This window comes from Carassius carassius, chromosome 17, assembly GCF_963082965.1.
Source record: "Carassius carassius chromosome 17, fCarCar2.1, whole genome shotgun sequence".
In the NCBI taxonomy this organism is placed as follows: Eukaryota; Metazoa; Chordata; class Actinopteri; order Cypriniformes; family Cyprinidae; genus Carassius; species Carassius carassius.
Genome location: NC_081771.1, coordinates 7,479,214 through 7,499,333, shown reverse-complemented (window position 1 = coordinate 7,499,333; position 20,120 = coordinate 7,479,214). Strand labels below are relative to the sequence as shown.

The window sequence follows — 20,120 nt, the reverse complement described above, 5'->3', positions numbered from 1 at the left end:
AAATTCATTCATTCATTCATTATTTATTTATAAAGCACATTAAAAAACAACCCAGGGTTGACCAAAGTGCTGTACAGATAATAGAAGTCAAATAAAAATACAATACAAATTATAATCTCTCAAACAAAAAAAGAAAACACTAAGATAAAAGAAAAAATTAGAAACCCGCACTAGGCAAAAATGTGTTTTAAGTTTAGATTTAAAAGAGGAAAGTGAGGACACCATTCGGATTGATACCAGCAGGCTATTCCAGAGTTTGGGGCCTACTGTCACAAAAGCTCGGTCTCCACGATGTTTTAACCTCGATCTACACACAGAGAGCAGTCCAAGGCTGTCTGATCTAAGTGACCTAGAAGGATTGTGATAATGTAAAATGTCAGAAAGATATTTTGGTAATAGGCCTTGTAATGCTATAAAAACAAAAACTTCAATTTAAAAATCTATCCTCAGTTTGACTGGTAGCCAACGCAGAGAAGTTAAAATGGGAGAGATACGAGCAAATTTTCGACTGCTAGTCAGCAGCTTGGCTGCAGCATTTTGTACCATTTAAAGATGCCTGATAGATGATTGATTGATCGATAATAGAGTGAATTGCAGTAATTGAGTTGTGAAGTAATAAATGCATGGATAACTTTTTCAAAGTTCTTTAAAGAAAGAACTGGTATCTGATTCTCTTATGTTAATAGGATATATTCTTTAAAAAAGCTAATTAATTTGTTGACGAGATAGATTTAGAGAAATTAGAATCCAAATTATATTAATTGATATCCAGCTGATAAAAACATCACATGACTCAAATCCATCAATTAATTTCTTGCGATGCAAAGAGCTGCTTGTTTGTAATAAAAAACATTCAAGCTAGTCCTCTATCCATAATTTTGCTTTCTGCAGTGTTAAGTCATCTCATCTGAATGATGAGACCAAAATGTTCAAAATAATCAAAAAAGTTTATAAATAAAGTTAAAATACCTTAATAACAAATTGACTTCTTACCAACACATATTTTCACTTCACAGAGCACTGATTTACAGACTGTGAGGTTTTCATCAGCTGTTTGGACTCTCATTCTGACGGCACCCATTCACAGCAGTGGATCCATTAGTGGATGTAAAGCTAAATTAATTCAAAATATGTTCTGATGAAGAAACAAACTCAACTACATCTTGGATGGCCAGAGGATAATAACATTTCCAGAAGAATGAACTATTCCTTTAACATGAGCAAACACTCTCTAACCTGTCAACAATCTTTACCATGCATTATCATTAATTCATGTCAATGCCATCACTCCGCAGCTTGTAAGAAAGCATTGACTGGCAGCAATAGACAGAAGTTGCTATAAAGTCAGTTTGGACAACCATAGCTTTTTATCAGACAGTAAAAAAAACCAAAAAAAACTACACATTGAGAGTGACCAGTGATGAAATCTAATAAGACATTCAGAAAACCAGACTGGCATAAGTATACTTCAATATAACAGCACAATCTTGAAAAAAAAAGACAGTTAATTCACATCTGACTTGAATATAGTTTAAGCCTGAAGATAAATATGTGGTCAACAGAAAATTAGGGTAGGGTACTTGAACTTATTATTATACTTATTATTATATTTTAGTCAAAGCCACTTATTTCCTAGACATCTCTACAGTATCATGGATTTAAATGCTTGCTGCTAGCTGAGGAAGAATCCATCTAGGATCAATGCCATGTGAAGCACTTAAATCCAATATGATAGTATCCCAAATGTGATTTTTCATATTTATAGGTATACTCAGCTTTGCAGCGTTTCTTGCCCAGCTGCATTCGCAGGATTCACAAAGTGCTTGTAAATCTCTCAGCGTTGCTAATGCCATACAGATGTGCGGTGGGTGAGGTTTGTGCTGAAGCTAAGAACAAGTCCATGGCCAACCACAGCAGATGAATTGCACTTGGGTGGGCGGTTTATTGATCTGGTGTCAGAAACAGATTAGACTATGTTAAGGTTACACACACTCATGGACGGGATAGATTAGAAAGAAATAGACACCCTTTTGCCTCAGCCGTAGGTCCTGTCAAGCCAGAGTACAATAAAGCATTATGTTGCCATACAACATTGTATCATATCAAGTAACAATGTATGAAAGACATACAACAGAAGAAATAAACTCATAAAGGTTTGGAACAACTTGAGGGTGAGTAAATGATGACTGAATCTGTATATTTAGGTGAACAATCCCTTTAAACACAGTTTTAAGCAATTCCAAATTCAGCACATTTTCTTATCTGGGAATGGGAGGGTGCAGCTAGTTTATTTTGCATTTATTTGAGATAACACAGTTTCATTCCTCCTGTGAAGTCCTGAGAAGAAAAAACACTGAACAAAGAACAGACAGTGTTTCAGCCCTATATCAAGGTCAGCAGGGTGAAGCAATCACCAAAGGATCGAAAGTCAGAAATCACCTTGAGAGTGTAATGGACACTGTAATAGTCTATTCAGAGATTACATAAGAAGGAACATGGCAGCCAATAGCAAAAAATTCCACTGAAGTATATTAGCATCTTATCTCACTTGACACACATTTTCTAGGGCTTGACTTCTAAGTACTGAGTTACTTATTCCACAAGAATGTTACACTGCCAACATATTTTACACCTCAAAGGCTGACAGTAATATATTATTAAATATTATTAAAATGTTAAATAATTGTAAAATAAAAATAAATTTTCACCAATGATTACTGCAGTTTTTAGTGTCACATGACCCTTCAGAAATCATGTGCTGATTTAGTGTTCAAGAAACATTTCATATTATTATCAGTGTGAAAAAACCATTGTGCTGCCTAATATTTTTGTGGAAACCATAACACTTTTTTATATTATTTATATATTATTATTTATTAGTAAATAATCTAAAATATAATATTATATATAATATAAATAAATTATTATATTATAATATTTATTTATATATGACTTTATTGAACATCACTTATATAAAATAAAATCCTTTTGTGAAATTATAAATGTCTTTAGTGTTACTTTTGATCAATTTAATGAATTCTTGCTGAATAAAAGTATTGATTTATTTAAAAAATTACTTACTGCATACTTTTGAACGGTAGTGTACCTCAATACCACTGGGTCTCAATCTGGTTTTTATGGAGACTTGAATGGACCAGGTTTGGGTATTGACTCTGACTCTGGTTTTTATTAAGTTCACAGTGTCTAGTTTCAAACAACAGGATTCTGGTGGCATTGGCAAGGCGAGGGAAGTCCTTGACAATCCCAAGAATCCTTGAGATAGGAAGGAGAGAGAAGGAGAGACCCAGACAGCATATTTATTGCATCCTTGCTAAATAAATGTATTTATTTAAATAATAATAATAATACAGGTGCATCTCAATAAATTACAATATGGTGACATGCCAATCAGCTAATCATCTCATAACACCTGCAAAATTTCCTGAGCCTTCAAAATGGTCTCTCAGTTTGGTTCACACAATCATGGATAAGACTGCTGATCTGGCAGTTGTCCAGAAGACAATCACTGACACCCTTCACAAGGAGGGTAAGCCACAAACATTCATTGCCAAAGAAGCTGGCTGTTCACAGAGCGCTGTATCCAAGCATGTTAACAGAAAGTTGGGTGGAAGGAAAAGTGTGGAAGAAAAATATGCACAACCAACCAAGAGAACCGAGCCTAATGAGGATTGTCAAGCACAATCAAAATTTTGGAGCACTTCATGCTTCCTTCTGCTGACCAGATTTTGAAGATGATGATTTCATTTTCCAGCAGGATTTGGCACCTGCCCACACTGCCAAAAGCACCAAAAGTTGGTTAAATGACCATGGTGTTGGTGTGCTTGACTGGCCAGCAAACTCACCAGACCTGAACCCCAGAGAGAATCTATGGGGTATTGTCAAGAGGAAAATGAGAAACAAGAGACCAAACAATGCAGATGAGCTGAAGGCCACTGTCAAAGAAACCTGGGCTTCCAGACCACCTCAGCAGTGTCACAAACTGATCACCTCCATGCCACGCTGAATTGAGGCAATAATTGAAGCAAAAGGAACCCTACCAAGTATTGAGTACATGTACAGTAAATTAACATACAGAAGGTCAACAGTTCACTAAAAATGTTTTTTTATTGGTCTTATGAAGTATTCTAAATTGTTGAGATAGTGAATTGGTGGGTTTTTGTTAAATGTGAGCCAAAATCATCACAATTAAAAGAACCAAAGACTTAAACTACTTCAGTCTGTGTGTATTGAATTTATTTAATACACGAGTCTCACAATTTTAGTTGAATTACTGAAATAAATGAACTTTTCCACAACATTTTAATTTATTGAGATGCACTTGCAAAAATCGTACCGACCCCAAACCTTTGAGTGGTAATGTACATTAGCAATATATGTTTAAAACAAATTCTACACTCTTTTTATTTATTTAAATAGGGACAGTATATATATATAGCAGAAAGAATGACAAAAGTAAAGCATACTATATTAGTCATTTATTAGTCAAGTGGTTTGTAAAAAAAAATATTAGCTGCATTAAAGTTAGGATGCTATATACCAACAAGGCATTACACAATAAGTTTTGTAACAGTGCTAGCATGTTTTGTGTGTGTGTTGGCTTGGCCATCACTTCCTGTTTCTGTCTATGCACATTACTGCCATCATTCTGGTGTGTGTGTATGTGCGTGTACGAGTGTGCAGTTGTAACACACACCACTCAGGCAGTGAGAGTCACAGAGGGCAGTCTAGGGGGTGACAAGCTAACACATTCAGCCATGCACATGTAAGGAAATCTGTCTCTCTACACTATATCCCAAGGGGTACTGGACCACTCTCTCTCTGTGTGTGTGTGTGTGTGTGTGTGTGTGTGTGGAATAAGAGAAAAGACACTAAGTCAAGCATGTGACAGACTCAAAACCTTGCAAACTATGAACACAAAGACAGTGGTTGGAGTGAAAGGACGCCTGACTTTATCAATGCTAAGCGCTGTGCAAGGTAACAAGAGCTTATAAAATTACAAACAAACAAAACAAGGTGGAATGCTAGTCAAACAACATTCACTGAAACGCTAAGAGCTCAGAGTAGGAAGTTCGAAGGTGGTTGAGGCAGCCTTTAGCTGTTTTTCCACAGTATGATTTGTTTAGGACTTAAGGGGAGAGCAAGTGTTGCTTTGACTTTTTTGAACTTTTTTCCTTAGCTGATAGGTTAAAGTGTCTCACTATAATGCATTGATGCAAAACTCGTTTAAAAAAAGTTTAGACAAATGTTCAGAAGTATGGAACTCTGAAGTGGTCAGAAAAAAGTTCATGTGCAGAACACAGAACAACAGTGTTCAGTTTAACAAGTTGATTTATTGTGATTAGTTACACACACACACACACACACACACACACATATATATATATATATATATATATATATATATATATATAGTTACATATATAAATATATTATAATAACATGATCAAACAGACTCTTAAAAAAATTTCACAAGTGAACTTCCTACCATCTGAGTATTTTAAGCTACAGAATATATAGTGTACTGCATCAGTTATGATCAATTTAATATACTGACTTGGGTCAGTAATATATATATATATTTATTTTTTGTATTTTTTTTCTGAGAGAAATTAATTCTTTAATCAGCAAAGATCCAATTAAATTGTTTCAAAATGACAGTTCATTGTTATAAAAATGTATTATAAGTTTCTATTGTGTTTTTTTTCTTCCCCTAAAAAGAGTATCTGGGTTTCCACAACGGTGATGATAATAATAAGAAATGTTTCTTGAGCACCAAATGTGTGTAATTAGAGTGATTTCTGAAGGAACTTTAGATTTTGAAGATTGGAATAATATATATATATAAACAGTTAATTTAAATTGTAATAAAATGTCATACGTTTACTGTATTTTAGACCAAATAAATGCAGCCCTCGTCCAAACAAGAAAAGTATTTTAAAAAATTGAGAACATAAATCTTACTGACCCTAAACTTTTGAACGGAAGTGTATGTACACATGTAATATGGTATTTTTTAAATGACTGACAGCCCTACTATTTGGTACATCCTCGTGCACCTGGACTAAAGACAAATATGCTTCAGAATTAAACATCTATAAAACTAAATGAAACGATGCTCTCCACTGCTGTTGCCTCAACTTATGGAAAGAAGTGCTTCGACAGATTGGCTCGCTGCCTTTGTGGCTTCCAATTCCCCAAGTCTCTTCCAACAGCAACTTGCGCTAAAATATTAATAATCTCTGACTTTTGTTTCAAATGGAAAACAAATAAGGGACTGCGGCTTTTCTCAAAGCAGCAGTTCTTCAAAGTCAACATCTATGGTGTGTTTAAGAAAGCTCTGTGATGAGAACTTTCAGCTTGAATTTAGAAAACTACGCTTTGCTACGCTGCCTTATGAAGTTTTTACACAAACATGGCACTCTTGAAAAGTTGAATGAATCTAAGAAAGAAGCCTCTGGCCCTTTTTAGCCTGGAAATACCTTCAATGGAGTAAACAAAGGGAGTATATTCACATTAGAGTCAAGCTACTTGAACTTGACACCTCGGCTAATTGTTACCGTAGCCTTGGGAGTAAATCTATACAGCGCGAGATTCAGCGCAGCGTAAAGTGCCTTTGCAATCCGAGTGCTAACGATGGGACAATGGTTTATACTCACTCTCTCTCTCTAACATACACTAGTGTACCAAACATCAACCTTGTTAGATAGGGAGGGGTAATAGTTTCCATTAGGTAGGCTAATAGCAAACGTCTGCTGCGAGCGAGGAGTGATTTTACACACAATCTCAGGCACGTACTACTTTAATTTCTCAGTTTAACAGGAGCGATTTAACGGATGCTGCTTATGCCAATTAGAGTGCATCCGGAAGCTTGTTATGTGGGAACTGTTGATGCAAGCACTCTCTGTGGGCCTCTGTAGCACTCTACAGATTGGCTGGTTTAAGCTTTTCGCTCTAGTTGTCATGTGAAAGAGAGCAAAAGCATCCATAACGTGAGACATCACAAGGACTTTTTCTTGCAAGTCCAAAGAACAGGATTTGCTCTTTCTCTACTGAAGTAACAAATGAAGGTTCATTGCATCCCTGAGATTGACAAATGAGGAGACAAAGATTAAACAGACTATCAGAGAGAGACAGAAATGGAGACACGGCACAAAAGAAACCTTACTTGCACGGTCACTGGAGAAGCCAGGCCCCAGAGAGGAAGAGATTCATTTCTCCTTTAGGGTTATTCATGTGCTCAAGCACCGGAATCGCACCACTTAAAAGGAAAAGAGATTAAGTTTTCTATTAGTATGGCACACAGGGGGATCCTGTGTGTGGGGGTGAACACATTGTCCTTGTTCTGTCAGTAGTAAACCAAGTGCAGGTCAGGACAGTTTGAGGCAATGTGTCTCACAGATTTCACCAGCCTAATGTAATGACATCTGACAGCAGAGCACAGAATCTCTCCTTTAATGGTAAACTATGAAGGATTACAATATGTTATCCTGTCCAGGTTTAACGTACAACCACATAAGTTACGCTACCAAAAAGTAGGGCTGAGAGTGAGACCCAAGAAATGTTTCTTATTCCCAATAATTTCTAAATTCTAAATTCTGGAGGCGCGTGGCATTGGGTTCTGTCTGTCTCAAGTGCACATTGTGGAACATTGCAACACAGAACTCAGTTTTGTGATTTTGCCATGTTGACCAACAGAAAGTCGCTTGGCATGAAAGTGACTTCTTTGTTGGCTGTGCTTCATACATCTCTAGCGCTGCAAAGAGGTGGAACTTTTCTGGTAAATTTCAAGAAACATTCCAGGAATTTTGGAAACTTATCAGGATTTTTTTTGGAAGTGAAATTTCCCACCCCTTTGTAACCCTATACACAACAATACACAGTGGACCTTGTTGCCTGTGAAATTTAGCTGAAATTAAACATTCTACAATATTTAGAAAATATACAGGCGTTTTTGGAAGCGTTTAGAAACTTTCAGATTTTTTTTTCATTTACTGCAAATCTTCCACACCTTTGCAACCCAATATATCACTACACTACTGACAATACACAATGGAACTTGTTTCCTGCTAAATGTAGATGAAAAGTTTGTCTTATAAGTGAGCTCTTTTTAGGTAATCAAAAACAGAGCTTGAGCAGTGTAGTCTGATTTCCAAATGAATTACTTTTTAGTGAATGAAACATACAGCTTAAAACTAAGCTTTATAGTTATACTAAGCCTTTAGTTGTGGACTCTTTTGACTTTGAAATGCCTAGCAACCTCCCAGAAGGATAGTTTTGTGGTAGCAACATTGCACAGAGAGAAACCACTCGCATTTATGTGATTTTCCTCCCAAGCCAGTTCAGCGTAAAACCCCGCCCCACAACCGATTTCATTGGTTAGCTCAATCATGCAGTCACCTGCCAAGAAAAGTTCACACTTCATGTATTAATGACCAGTGAAATCTTAAAAATTAGCTGCATGGTGGTTTTGTACTGGTATGGGAAATCATGCCTCATATTTTCACATCTAATCATTTTTGCAATTGCAGTTGGTGTCAAAATGACACCTTTGAGAATGTTGACAACTGGAAATATTAGTACCATGTTCATACATTTATGAGCTGTTAAAGTTTGATTTGAGCAACAAGATACCAGCAAAGCTAATTTGGTCACTCACTGTTATGAGCTTTCCTGGCAATATGCACAAACAACAGTTAAAAATTGAGATGTAGCTGGACTTTAATGAGCAGCTTACAGCAGAGAGTCAGAGCTGTTTGTAATTACTGCACACTGCAGAGGATGCAGGGAAGAAAAGCCTCTTGAAACATGGCTGCATTCATCCAGTTTTGTCAGCTGAATACATTTAAAAGGCACAAATGTCCCTTTAGCTGCAGGTGTAACCTATTAAAAACTTGGCTGTAAAACGCTCAAGCCAGCATACGGTGTGAAGCACCAGTCCTGCTCCCAGGGGTAGGCATCATAATGGGAAATATAGGCACCTCTTTACCATGAAAAACGGCAATTCAACAGAGTGTCACTTAATCAATGTTGGACCCCAGAGGGGAGAGGCAGCTACAGCCTGTGGGCTCCCACAAGCTACTGAGCAATGAAGTGAGAATAAAAGATGGAGGGATGAAGGAGGAGGGTTTGATAGAGGTCGGCAAATGATTAGGCTCCCAAGGTGCTGCTGGAGAGCCCGGTCGGTCCCACTTGGAGGCAACTACTTTAACGACATCATCTATCCTCAACACACTGAGACAGGAAAAGAGAGAAAATACAAAAAAGAGAACTGTGAGGAGCAAGGTAGACTGAGCGATAGGGAGATAGACAAAAAATAAAGAGCTGTAGTTACAGACAGAGACAGCGTCTGTCTCCAAGATATCAGAGGCAGAGAGTGAACAGGGGAGACAGCCAACAGGAACACATGGCCTAAAACAGCATTTCATCCAAGGTGCTCCTCACTTTAACAGCTACCAGACTGTCAATGACAAAGTTAAAGTGAAATGGCATTCATCAGCTATTCTACTTCTGTACTTAGACGTATTTCTGAGCAGAAAATCCATAGACAGGGACAAAAACGTACAATGGGGCTTAATTTTATCCACTGAATTACTGAGAGTTACATATCAGAATAAAGCCAGATATTAGTGTTCCTGTAGCTCAAGTGGTAGAGCATTGCGGTATCAAGGTTGGGGGTTCGATTCCCTGGGAACACATAATAGCTACAAATTGATAGCCTGAGTGCACTGTAAGTCGTTTTGGATAAAAGCGTCTGCTAAATGCATAAACTTAATTTTTAATTTAATTTAATATTAATGTGATTGTGTGGATTGCTTCTTTCCTGTAATGCCAGTGGCCCCACTTTGACAAGAGAAGGACAAAAATGTCAAGAAGTTCAATTTCAAACTCTCTGTTTCCCAGTGTCAAATATTGCATTATTTTCTAAAATTTACATTACTTGAAATTAACAATTTGCACAATTTTAGAAAGGCTCTTTCCTTAATAACTTTGCATGTTTAATGTGAAATCATTACCTCCTTCAAAGTTGTTGCAACCCAATCTCAAATGTAACTATTTTAGAGAATTAGATACAATTTGAGTTGTATGAAAGCGTTTAAATTTTTTTTGTTGTTGAAAGTATGACATTTCACCCCTAAACATAGATTGTATTGGTTGTTGCTTTATTTTAAAGCTCCTTAGTAGACAAATGTCTGTTAAATTGAGGCGTGTTTGCTGACTGCAGTCAGTTAAATGCCGTGTGTTTTCTGAAAGGATGGAGGTGGAATCTTAACACCTTATCTCCTCAATATCCACTTGCACATTACACAGTTCCCCATCTCTATCTGTTTGACAAGTGCTTCCCTGTTTGTTATCTCGACTCTCCGCAATATTGAACTGTTTTCACCAGACTCCTCTATTCAGCGCCAATCAATCAAATCAACTGCAATCAAAACTGGTGCAAGTGAGGCTGTTCTGCCATGCAAATTTGGACTTGGATAACAATAATCTTAAGTAAAAAAAAAAATTCTAATAATTTTATTTATATTCATATATATATATATATATATATATATATATATATTCACACACATGCATACATACAGAGTATATACATTTAAAACATTATAAAATGACTTTTAAGAACTTAATATTGCAAATATGCTAAAATAGTACAAGTTTAGAAGCACAAAACTATTTAGCAGAACAAATGAAAAAAGAAAAAAACTAAACGTGCACCTAACAATACATGTCTTTAGTTATCATGCTAGCAGGATGGTAACAGAACATTTTTCGGAAAAGAGGGCTGTTACTAACATTTCCTGTTGATAAACCCCCATTTTCTTCTGCTATCGTCAAACGACCACCTCCTACTCCTTGACTTCCAAGGAAATGACAACGTGCAACCCAACCATGCTAATCTGACACTCATCAGAGTAGAGGACTGATAGGCGATGGATCGCGCTTTACCGCAAACAGGATGCATGTAAATAACAGCAGCATCACACTGCAGAAACTCACTGCAAAAGATCAGTTCATACAGATAAAGAAACCCGAAAATCTCTGTGAAATGCCACAGGAATGGAGACATTTGCCTTGAATGGCTATTATTTTGAAGACAACACTTTATATTTAAACAAGACTTGCTGACGTGTTGTTTTGCAGAGGAAGCTTTTAACTAGAACAAAAAGGAATGCACTATTTGTTGCACCTAAAAAAAAAAAAAATATATATATATATATATATATATATATATATATATATACAAAATTTATTTTTGTTTAAAGTACATACCTTTCAAATAATTATGTATATAATAAAAATGGTATCTTATTACTGATATTAAGTGCTAATAATCAATAACACTAAACTTTTGTGAATAATTTGATTTGCAAAAAAATACTACAAAAAATAATATTATAAAACTACCCAGAATGACATAAATGTACAATGGAAAAACGTCGTATTTATTTAATACTGTGAATCAAGCAATTACGACAATGCCACAAATAAAATCAGTCATTTTTCACAACATAAATCCATGAAAAAGCACAAGTTCCTTGACTGAAATTAAGGATACATCCGTTAGTCTTAGAGTGAAGGAATCGTAATGTCCAAGCAATAATGTGCCCACTGAGGTCCTTCTTTTCCCACCGTAAGAAGTAGGTCTCCATCATTGTCACTGTCCAGTTCATCAATGCTTATGATATTCAGTGGAATCCTCTGAAGGCACGGATCAAGTAGCTCTCTTCTGGTTGCTGCTTTCATGGCATCTCTTTTCGTCTCAGCTGCACACTGATGGTAACGGTCTCCCTCGCTCTATCTCTCTCCCTCTCCCTCTGTGTTACTGCCGCTAATAGAGCGTCTTTCCCGAGGCACATCCTCTTGAATCGTCAGCCCCGCCTCCAGCCTCTCTCCCAGCTCCTCAATCAACCATCTGGGCTGTTGCGGCTCTCCACCGCCACGCTGGAGCTCAGCACGGAAGAGGGAAGCTTCAGTCACACCATCTACTTTAAGCTCACCTCAGAGTCCTGTTTGGTTATATCTGTCTTTTCTTCAGGTTGTGTTTCTTTGGGCTGCTTTTCCTCACTCTCTTCTTCATCTTCAGAGTCACTACCACTGCTTGAGTCTTCCTCCTCTTCTTCTGCTTCCTCCTTAACCGAAAGTTCAGCAGCTTGTTCGAGTATCTCCAGCTCCAGGGCTAGATGGTTCTTCTGCAGTCTGGCATTATGTAGGGATTCAGCAAGTGCAAGCAAATGTTTGGATCTGGTGAAAAAAAACAACAACAACATTCAATTGAGTTTATTAAAGGTATTTATGACTGGACTTTTGCATTTAAGTGGCTCATTGTCCATATACATTAAAGATCGAAAGGTTCTTAACACATACTCATACTTGTATGATTCTTTATTTCTTTTTTTTTGTACACCTTGTCCCTGGGGCAGTACCCTCAAAAAGACAACTGTGTGCCTTATTTACCCATAAAAGTTTCAAAGTAGTACTTAAGGGCAGTTTGACATTTTGACAAATCTGAGCTGTACGCAGATGCCGTACGCTCCGCGCTGTGCCGATACGTTGTTTGCTTTCAAACCAAAGCATAAATACACGTAAAAAACGTATCCTTGTAGTGCGGCTGATACAGAGGACCATACGCCATCTGCGTACAGCTCAGATTTGTCAAAATGGTGCTATGCTGATTTGGAGAGACACGGAAAAAAGGAATTGTTGAATACAGTCGTTATTTTTGTTTTCTTTGTGTACAAAAAGTTTTCCCATCGCTTCATAACGTTACAGTTAAATTACTGATGGCAGATGGACTATTCTGACGATGCTTTTCATACTTTCCTGGACCTTGACAGTGTTATTTACTTGGCAGTCTATGGGACAGTCTCAAGCCTACTGGTTTTCATCCAAAATATCTTAAATTGTGTTTCCAAAGACGAACAAAGCTTTTACGGGTTTGGAACGACATGGGGTAAGTGATTAATGACAAAATTTTTCATTTTAAATAGCCTACATAAATAAATAAATAAATATATATGCACACATATAATTTATTATGATTACTACTCATACCTTTTTTCTTTTTTTACTAAGACAGACTGATCTTATGTGAATCACGCACAATATATGTAATACACGCAATATTAAACGTCTGGACACTAAAATAAATACATCAATCTGCGTTTCACTAATATCGCATGCTGCCACAAAGTTACCCTGGGGATAAGCAATATGCAAATCAACCTGACAAAGAATTCACCAGGGAAAAAAAAATATTGCACCAATACACTCAATGCAAAGATCCCAGTACTACAAGGGGCCTAGAGGCATACATTATTCATGTAGCAATTGCGACCGGGTGCTGCCAAAACTCAAGTGGCCACTATACAGAGTTGCGAGCTGGTCAAATCCTTCATCACCATGGTGATTAGCGAGCGAACGGGGGGGGGGGGGGGGGGGGGGTGGTGTCACGCTCCCTGACGGTTTTGAGGTCATGGTCATTCACAAAAAGGATAAAGCATGCATGTCTGAGCTGCCCTGTCTCTATTGACGTGCGTCGCCATTCTCTGTGCTTCAATTAACCCACCGCTGAGAACCAAGATGCCTCGTTATCAGGGCGCAGGCCTAATGATGTCCCGCACCGCCGGCAGACAGGGATTCCTAGCAGGAGAGCAGTGCTGCGGTCTCAGGAGGATACTGTGTACACAACTCTTTACTCACAAGTATGCTCGGCGCCTTCAGAAAATGCTTATCTGAGATAAAGAGGCATTCTGTGATATGTCGAGGAAAAGTCATGGTTGGATGAAGAAGCAAAACCAGTTGGGCGCATTTCAGAGACTCTACAAGAAAAATGACTCATACAGGCCTTGAAGGTGCTATGAATTATATTTTGAGAATACCACACGTCCTTAAAATACCACAGATGTCACTGATAAATACGTCTTGAGTAATTTAAATAGGAAGTATGTTTTCTTAACAGGGGAGTGGCCTGCTTTTTATATATATATATTTTTTATAAAGCTTAGCTAAACAAAAAGTGCTTATGAATCATTTCAGTAAATCATCAGTGAATGATCAGCAAATATCTGTTGTTTCCTAGACATACACCGTTTTTATTTTTAGAAATTAATACTATTTTTCAGCAATTAAGCGTTAAATTAATCAAAAGTAGCAGTAAAGAACTTTTTTATTCAAAGAATCTCATAAAATCCTGTCTCACAGTTTCCACAAAAATATTCAGCAAATCAGCATCTGGATCATGTCTCACTAAAGAATGGAATAATGACTGATGAGTTTCTCAATATTCACAGCACACTCGCACATACAGTCGTGACCAAAAGTTTTGAGAATTACATAAATACTGGAAATTGGAAAAGTTGCTGCTTAAGTTTTTATAATAGCAATTTGCATATACTCCAGAATGTTATTAAGAGTGATCAGATGAATTGCATAGTCCTTCTTTGCCATGAAAATTTAACTTAATCCCAAAAAAACCTCTCCACTGCATTTCATTGCTGTCATTAAAGGAGCTGCTGAAATCATTTCAGTAATCGTCTTGTTAACTCAGGTGAGAATGTTGACGAGCACAAGGCTGGAGATCATTATGTCAGGCTGATTGGGTTAGAATGGCAGACTTGACATGTTAAAAGGAGGGTGATGCTTGAAATCATTGTTCTTCCATTGTTAACCATGGTGACCTGCAAAGAAACGCGTGCAGCCATCATTGCGTTGCATAAAAATGGCTTCACAGGCAAGGATATTGTGGCTACTAAGATTGCACCTAAATCAACAATTTATAGGATCATCAGGAACTTCAAGGAAAGAGGTTCAATTCTTGTAAAGAAGGCTTCAGGGTGTCCAAGAAAGTCCAGCAAGCGCCAGGATGGTCTCCTAAAGAGGATTCAGCTGCGGGATCGGAGTGCCACCAGTGCAGAGCTTTCTCAGGAATGGCAGCAGGCAGGTGTGAGTGCATCTGCACGCACAGTGAGGCCAAGACTTTTGGAAGATGGCCTGGTGTCAAGAAGGGCAGCAAAGAAGCCACTTCTCTCCAAAAAAAAACATCAGGGACAGATTGATCTTCTGCAAAAATTATAGTGAATGGACTGCTGAGGACTGGGGCAAAGTCATATTCTCCGATGAAGCCCCTTTCCGATTGTTTGGGTCATCTGGAAAAAGGCTTGTCCGGAGAAGAAAAGGTGAGCGCTACCATCAGTCCTGTGTCATGCCAACAGTAAAGCATCCTGACACCATTCATGTGTGGGGTTGCTTCTCATCTAAGGGAGTGGGCTCACTCACAATTTCGGCCAAAAACACAGCCATGAATAAAGAATGGTACCAAAACACCCTCCAACAGCAACTTCTTCCAACAATCCAACAACAGTTTGGTGAAGAACAATGCATTTTCCAGCACGATGGAGCACCGTGCCATAAGGCAAAAGTGATAACTAAGTGGCTCGGGGACCAGAATGTTGAAATTTTGGGTCCATGGCCTGGAAACTCCCCAGATCTTAATCCCATTGAGAACTTGTGGTCAATCCTCAAGAGGCGGGTGGACCAACAAAAACCCACTAATGACAGGATGCCCAGTCGAATTGCAGAGGTCCTGAAAATGAACGGCCAACACTGCAAATACTGACTCTTTGCATAAATGTCATGTAATTGTCGATATAAGCCTTTGAAACGTATGAAGTGCTTGTAATTATATTTCAGTACATCACAGAAACAACTGAAACAAAGATCTAAAAGCAGTTTAGCAGCAAACTTTTTGAAAACTAATATTTATGTAATTCTCAAAACTTTTGGCCACAACTGTACATTTGTCCCAACATTCCATGTTAATAAAATGAAACAAAAGTAAAAAAGTAACAAAAAGCAAGTCTTCAAACAGCATAAGGGGTCAATGTGATTATGTTTACTAACAAATCCATTTACAATTTGTTCTATTTTCAGCTTTAAAGAATTTACCATCAAAGAAAATCATATGACTACAGTAGCTTCAAAAGATAGAACAAAAAAAAAACACCATGTGCTCTCAGAAGAAAAAAGGTCCATAAAACTATTAGACACTTCCTGGAGTAATGCGGTTGGTGGAAGTCCCGTAGCAGTAGCGGCGGTGCTTCAAACATTTGCCATATTCGTTTTCTCCCCGTGGGAAGTCATTATTGAGTTAGCATTGAAGAGGCTTGCTTGTTTTCTCCGTCTCCGTCTCCCTCTCTCCATCTCCTTCTTCACTTCTGCAGTGAGAGAATGCGCACTTGCGGTGGAAACAATGGCCCCTTTTGGGGCGAAGGATAATGTTGTACACAATTCAGTCATTACGATGGCACTGTTGTGGTTCGCCTTAATTAACCAAGAAGGGGGGGCTTTCAAGGTTGGGAGAAGGGGGAAATAAAAACAAGCTTTCCACAACAAAGACACACTAGAGGCAGCTTGAGAAAATAGTAGAGACTTTATGTCTAGAGAGACGGGGTGAACCTGCGGTGAATTACTCGTCTACTTCAAACAAAGCTCTCGAGCTGTGTCTACATTAAGCCCTTAAGATACACAAATCAAGGACACGCAAGGATGAAATATACCTCTGACTTTTCAATGAGAAAATTAGTCTTCAAGAACATTTAAAATGGCATTGTCACAGATTCGCAGTGTCATGCAAACTAAGTAAATTATTCATTTAACACATTTCAGTCAAGCCCTTACTACATTTGCATTCATTGATTTTTCATTCAAAATGACTTGCGGTGTATTCTAGGTATACATTTTACGAAATTGTGCCATTGCTTCAGTCAGCCCTTTTCATATTACAAGAATAGAGGATTCTTGGACACTGGAAGGAGAGACAGCACAGTCACTGCTCACACACTGACTGTACGAGCCGAAGTGTTCAAATGCCGCTAAACCACACACTGAGAGGGAATATGATCCACTTATCTGTGTGAGCTCTAAGACCAGGATCACTTTCCTCACACCAGCGGGACACTTAAATCCTCCCTCCCTCCCTCCCTCTCTCTCTGTATCTCACGCATTCAAAAAACTATGACAGAGAATGGATAGTATAATTGTTCAGGACTTTCCTGTCATAGAACTCATATAACAAACAATGTAAGACTCTTGTTTAAATGTTTCAGCAAAATCAATAAATAATAACAAATCAAATCTGTACTTCTGCTCACAAAAAAAAATGTGCAACTAAAGAAATTCACATTTTTGTTTTGTTGATATCGGTTTAACAAATAAGGTTCACATGACCACCAAAACGCTACTCATTTGGTAATTATAAATAAATATTTTCAATGCTTTAATAATTCACAATTTTACATGGCATCCATGTATGCTTACTATGCAACAGAAAAGTTCGAAATTATATTTTAAGCTTAAATAATAAAATAAAATAATATTAATTATTATATGCATTATTTCATAATGAAAATAGTGGTTTGTGATGAAGAATGATAATTACCTAATTGTCATCAAAATAAAACTATTAAAAGAAAATGCATATGGTTAAGGAGTACTTAAACATGAGTTCATTATTAGACTATCATTAATATCATTATTAACTCTATTGATATTCAATTGTAATCAAATTCAGAGTTTGGGTGGAAAATACCCCTGCAGGTATTTCTACATTGGCATGGGTAAGCAAAATACTTAAATAAGTCCTAAAACTGTCAGTCCAGTCCAACATCATTAATAATTCCTTTTCATAATCAGCATGCAGTCTTTTCCCAAACAACACAAAAGCTGATCACTATGACCAGAAGTAAAACTCTCGAATCGGGTGGCGAGCAAGTGAAAAGTTAGAGAACAAAACCAAAAAGATCACAATCAAATTCAAAATCACCCAAACTGAAGTGACAGCAATCCTTAATAATCTAAACAGCGCTATTAACATGCACACACACCAAACCCAGATATTTTAAGCCTGATTTCCTTCAATGCTAGAGGGGGGTTTCACATTTCACTTAGCTACTGAAGCAAGAAGTGAAAACAGTTTCCCACACCTCTTTACTCTTTCGTGATTTAACACTAATTGACAACAGTAACGTCCACTCTGGGGCAACTGACCACAAAGCATTAGGAAACCCCTGACCCATGTGGCCCCTGGAGGCCTCCTTACCCTCAAGCCAGGGGCTTGAGTCCCTGGAGAGAAACACTTGGCTGAGCGTCAATACTCTGACAATGTGTCATTTCTCAATGTCAGAGAAAGCAACTTTCTCATCCTGTCAAAAGATAAACCCTTAAGCTCACCTTTAACAGGTTGCCATGGTTGCCGTTCGGAATCCAACTGACCCAATTAAGGAGTTTGAACACAAAGGGAAAATGGAAATCAAGGCTCTGTCAGATAACAGTGCCATTGCACTTAGTGAAACACAGTAAGTTACACCTTATCTTTTCTGTTTTCTGAATTGGGTGAAGAGTGGACTCACTGGAGTGATTCTGAATGCTGGATGGGAGGGGAAGAAATGATAAGAAATGCCAGTGGTCTCCGGTAGTCTGGCACTGAATATCAGAGCTCGGCATCAATGCCACACACTGAAGCCTCGCTGAAATGTGTAACTGAAGTTCATCTGCACTGACCGTAATTGACTGCAGATTTTGGAGTTGCTGACTTGGTTAACAGTTGATGAAAGTATATATTGTATGGAAGTTTTGCAACTTAGCTAATGTCTGTAGGCTAAATTTTGTATGATTTTAGTCTCTCTAGAGCTATGAGATCATTCCATACCAAATATTTGTTAACACAAATGTGCTTTTCTTTGTCTCCTCCAAGTCTGTTGTTTTCAACAAATTTAAACCTCCGGATACGAACAAAAGGAAGCAATTTCATCGGTCTGTTTTCATTTCTAAATGTTAAACATTCCTGTTAACAATCAGAAGTTCACTAGAAGTTTGTAAACAAACCAAATTGCTTAACTAAATAAAATAAAAATGCATTTTAATTAATAACAAAAAGATAGAAGCTTAGTGTGTATCATTATTTACTCATCCTCGTTGAAGTTCACAACACAACAAATTCAAAATCATTTTATATCTACAAGGACTGTCAAACTCCAACAAGAAAATCCATTTGACTTCCTAGAAGTCTTCTGAAGATATATCATAGCTTTGTGTAGAGTATATTTGACTATATTTATGGTGTGTTTTTCTCAATTTTGAAGCTTGGCAGTCTGTGATGACTATATAACTGACACTGAATGGAAAAATGCATGTGACGATTCTTTAAAAATTTAATTTGGAACACCATGAGAATGACAGAATATTTACAGTAATAAAAAATTCAGTTTATGTGTTCAGCAAAAAAAAAAAAAAAGGAAAAAAAAATGCTTGGGATCCTCTGCAATAGCAGATGAATATGGAACAGCTTCCCTGACACTATTCCGACCATTCATAAAAGTGACGGTGGCTACTTGTCAGGCATGTTGCCATCAGCATGACAGACCATGAATTCATGGATCCATGTCAGTCAAACAGCCAGAAAGAGGAGTGTCCAACTCAATCCACTTTGTTTAACTGTTGATCGGGGGGCAGGTACAGAGATTTAAATCACACTTGAAGTCTTTAAGACATCATAAATTTGAGCATGACATTCCTGCAGTCTGGAAGACTTCAAGAGTGAGAACGCCGGTCGGATTTCAGAGGGACAGTATGAATCATGCCCACAGGGGCAGCTTTTATTAATCCCAGGATTCATCACGAGCAGCTGATCGTGTCTGAGTGCCGATAAAAGATTTGAGGAGGAACTGGTGCCACAGACGAGCCTGGATAACATCTATAGTCTAGAGATCTCACAAAGGCTACTTTCACACAGTCAGAGGTTAATTCACTAAACAGTTGTGTCACATTTCACACCCAAAATCCGCAGGAACAGGTTAGAACAATGATAGAACAATGCACAGAGGAATGAATGGAACAATATAAGGAGGAATGGATGGGGGAAATGATAGAACAATAAACAGATGGATAGATATATGATAAAACAATATACAGATGGACAGACGGATGGATGGATAAACAGATGAAAGATAAGAAAAATATACTGTACGGATGGATAAGTGGCTAATTAGATGGACAGAATGTTAGAACAATCTACGGATGGATGGATGGATGGATGGAACAAT

The 20,120-nt window shown here is 37.6% G+C and overlaps 1 pseudogene; it reads right to left on the bottom strand.

Annotated features, from left to right (window-relative positions):
* Positions 1-11,263: 11,263 nt before the first annotated feature.
* Positions 11,264-20,120, bottom strand: part of LOC132091027 (protein SHQ1 homolog) — a 34,844-nt pseudogene continuing 25,987 nt past the window's right edge.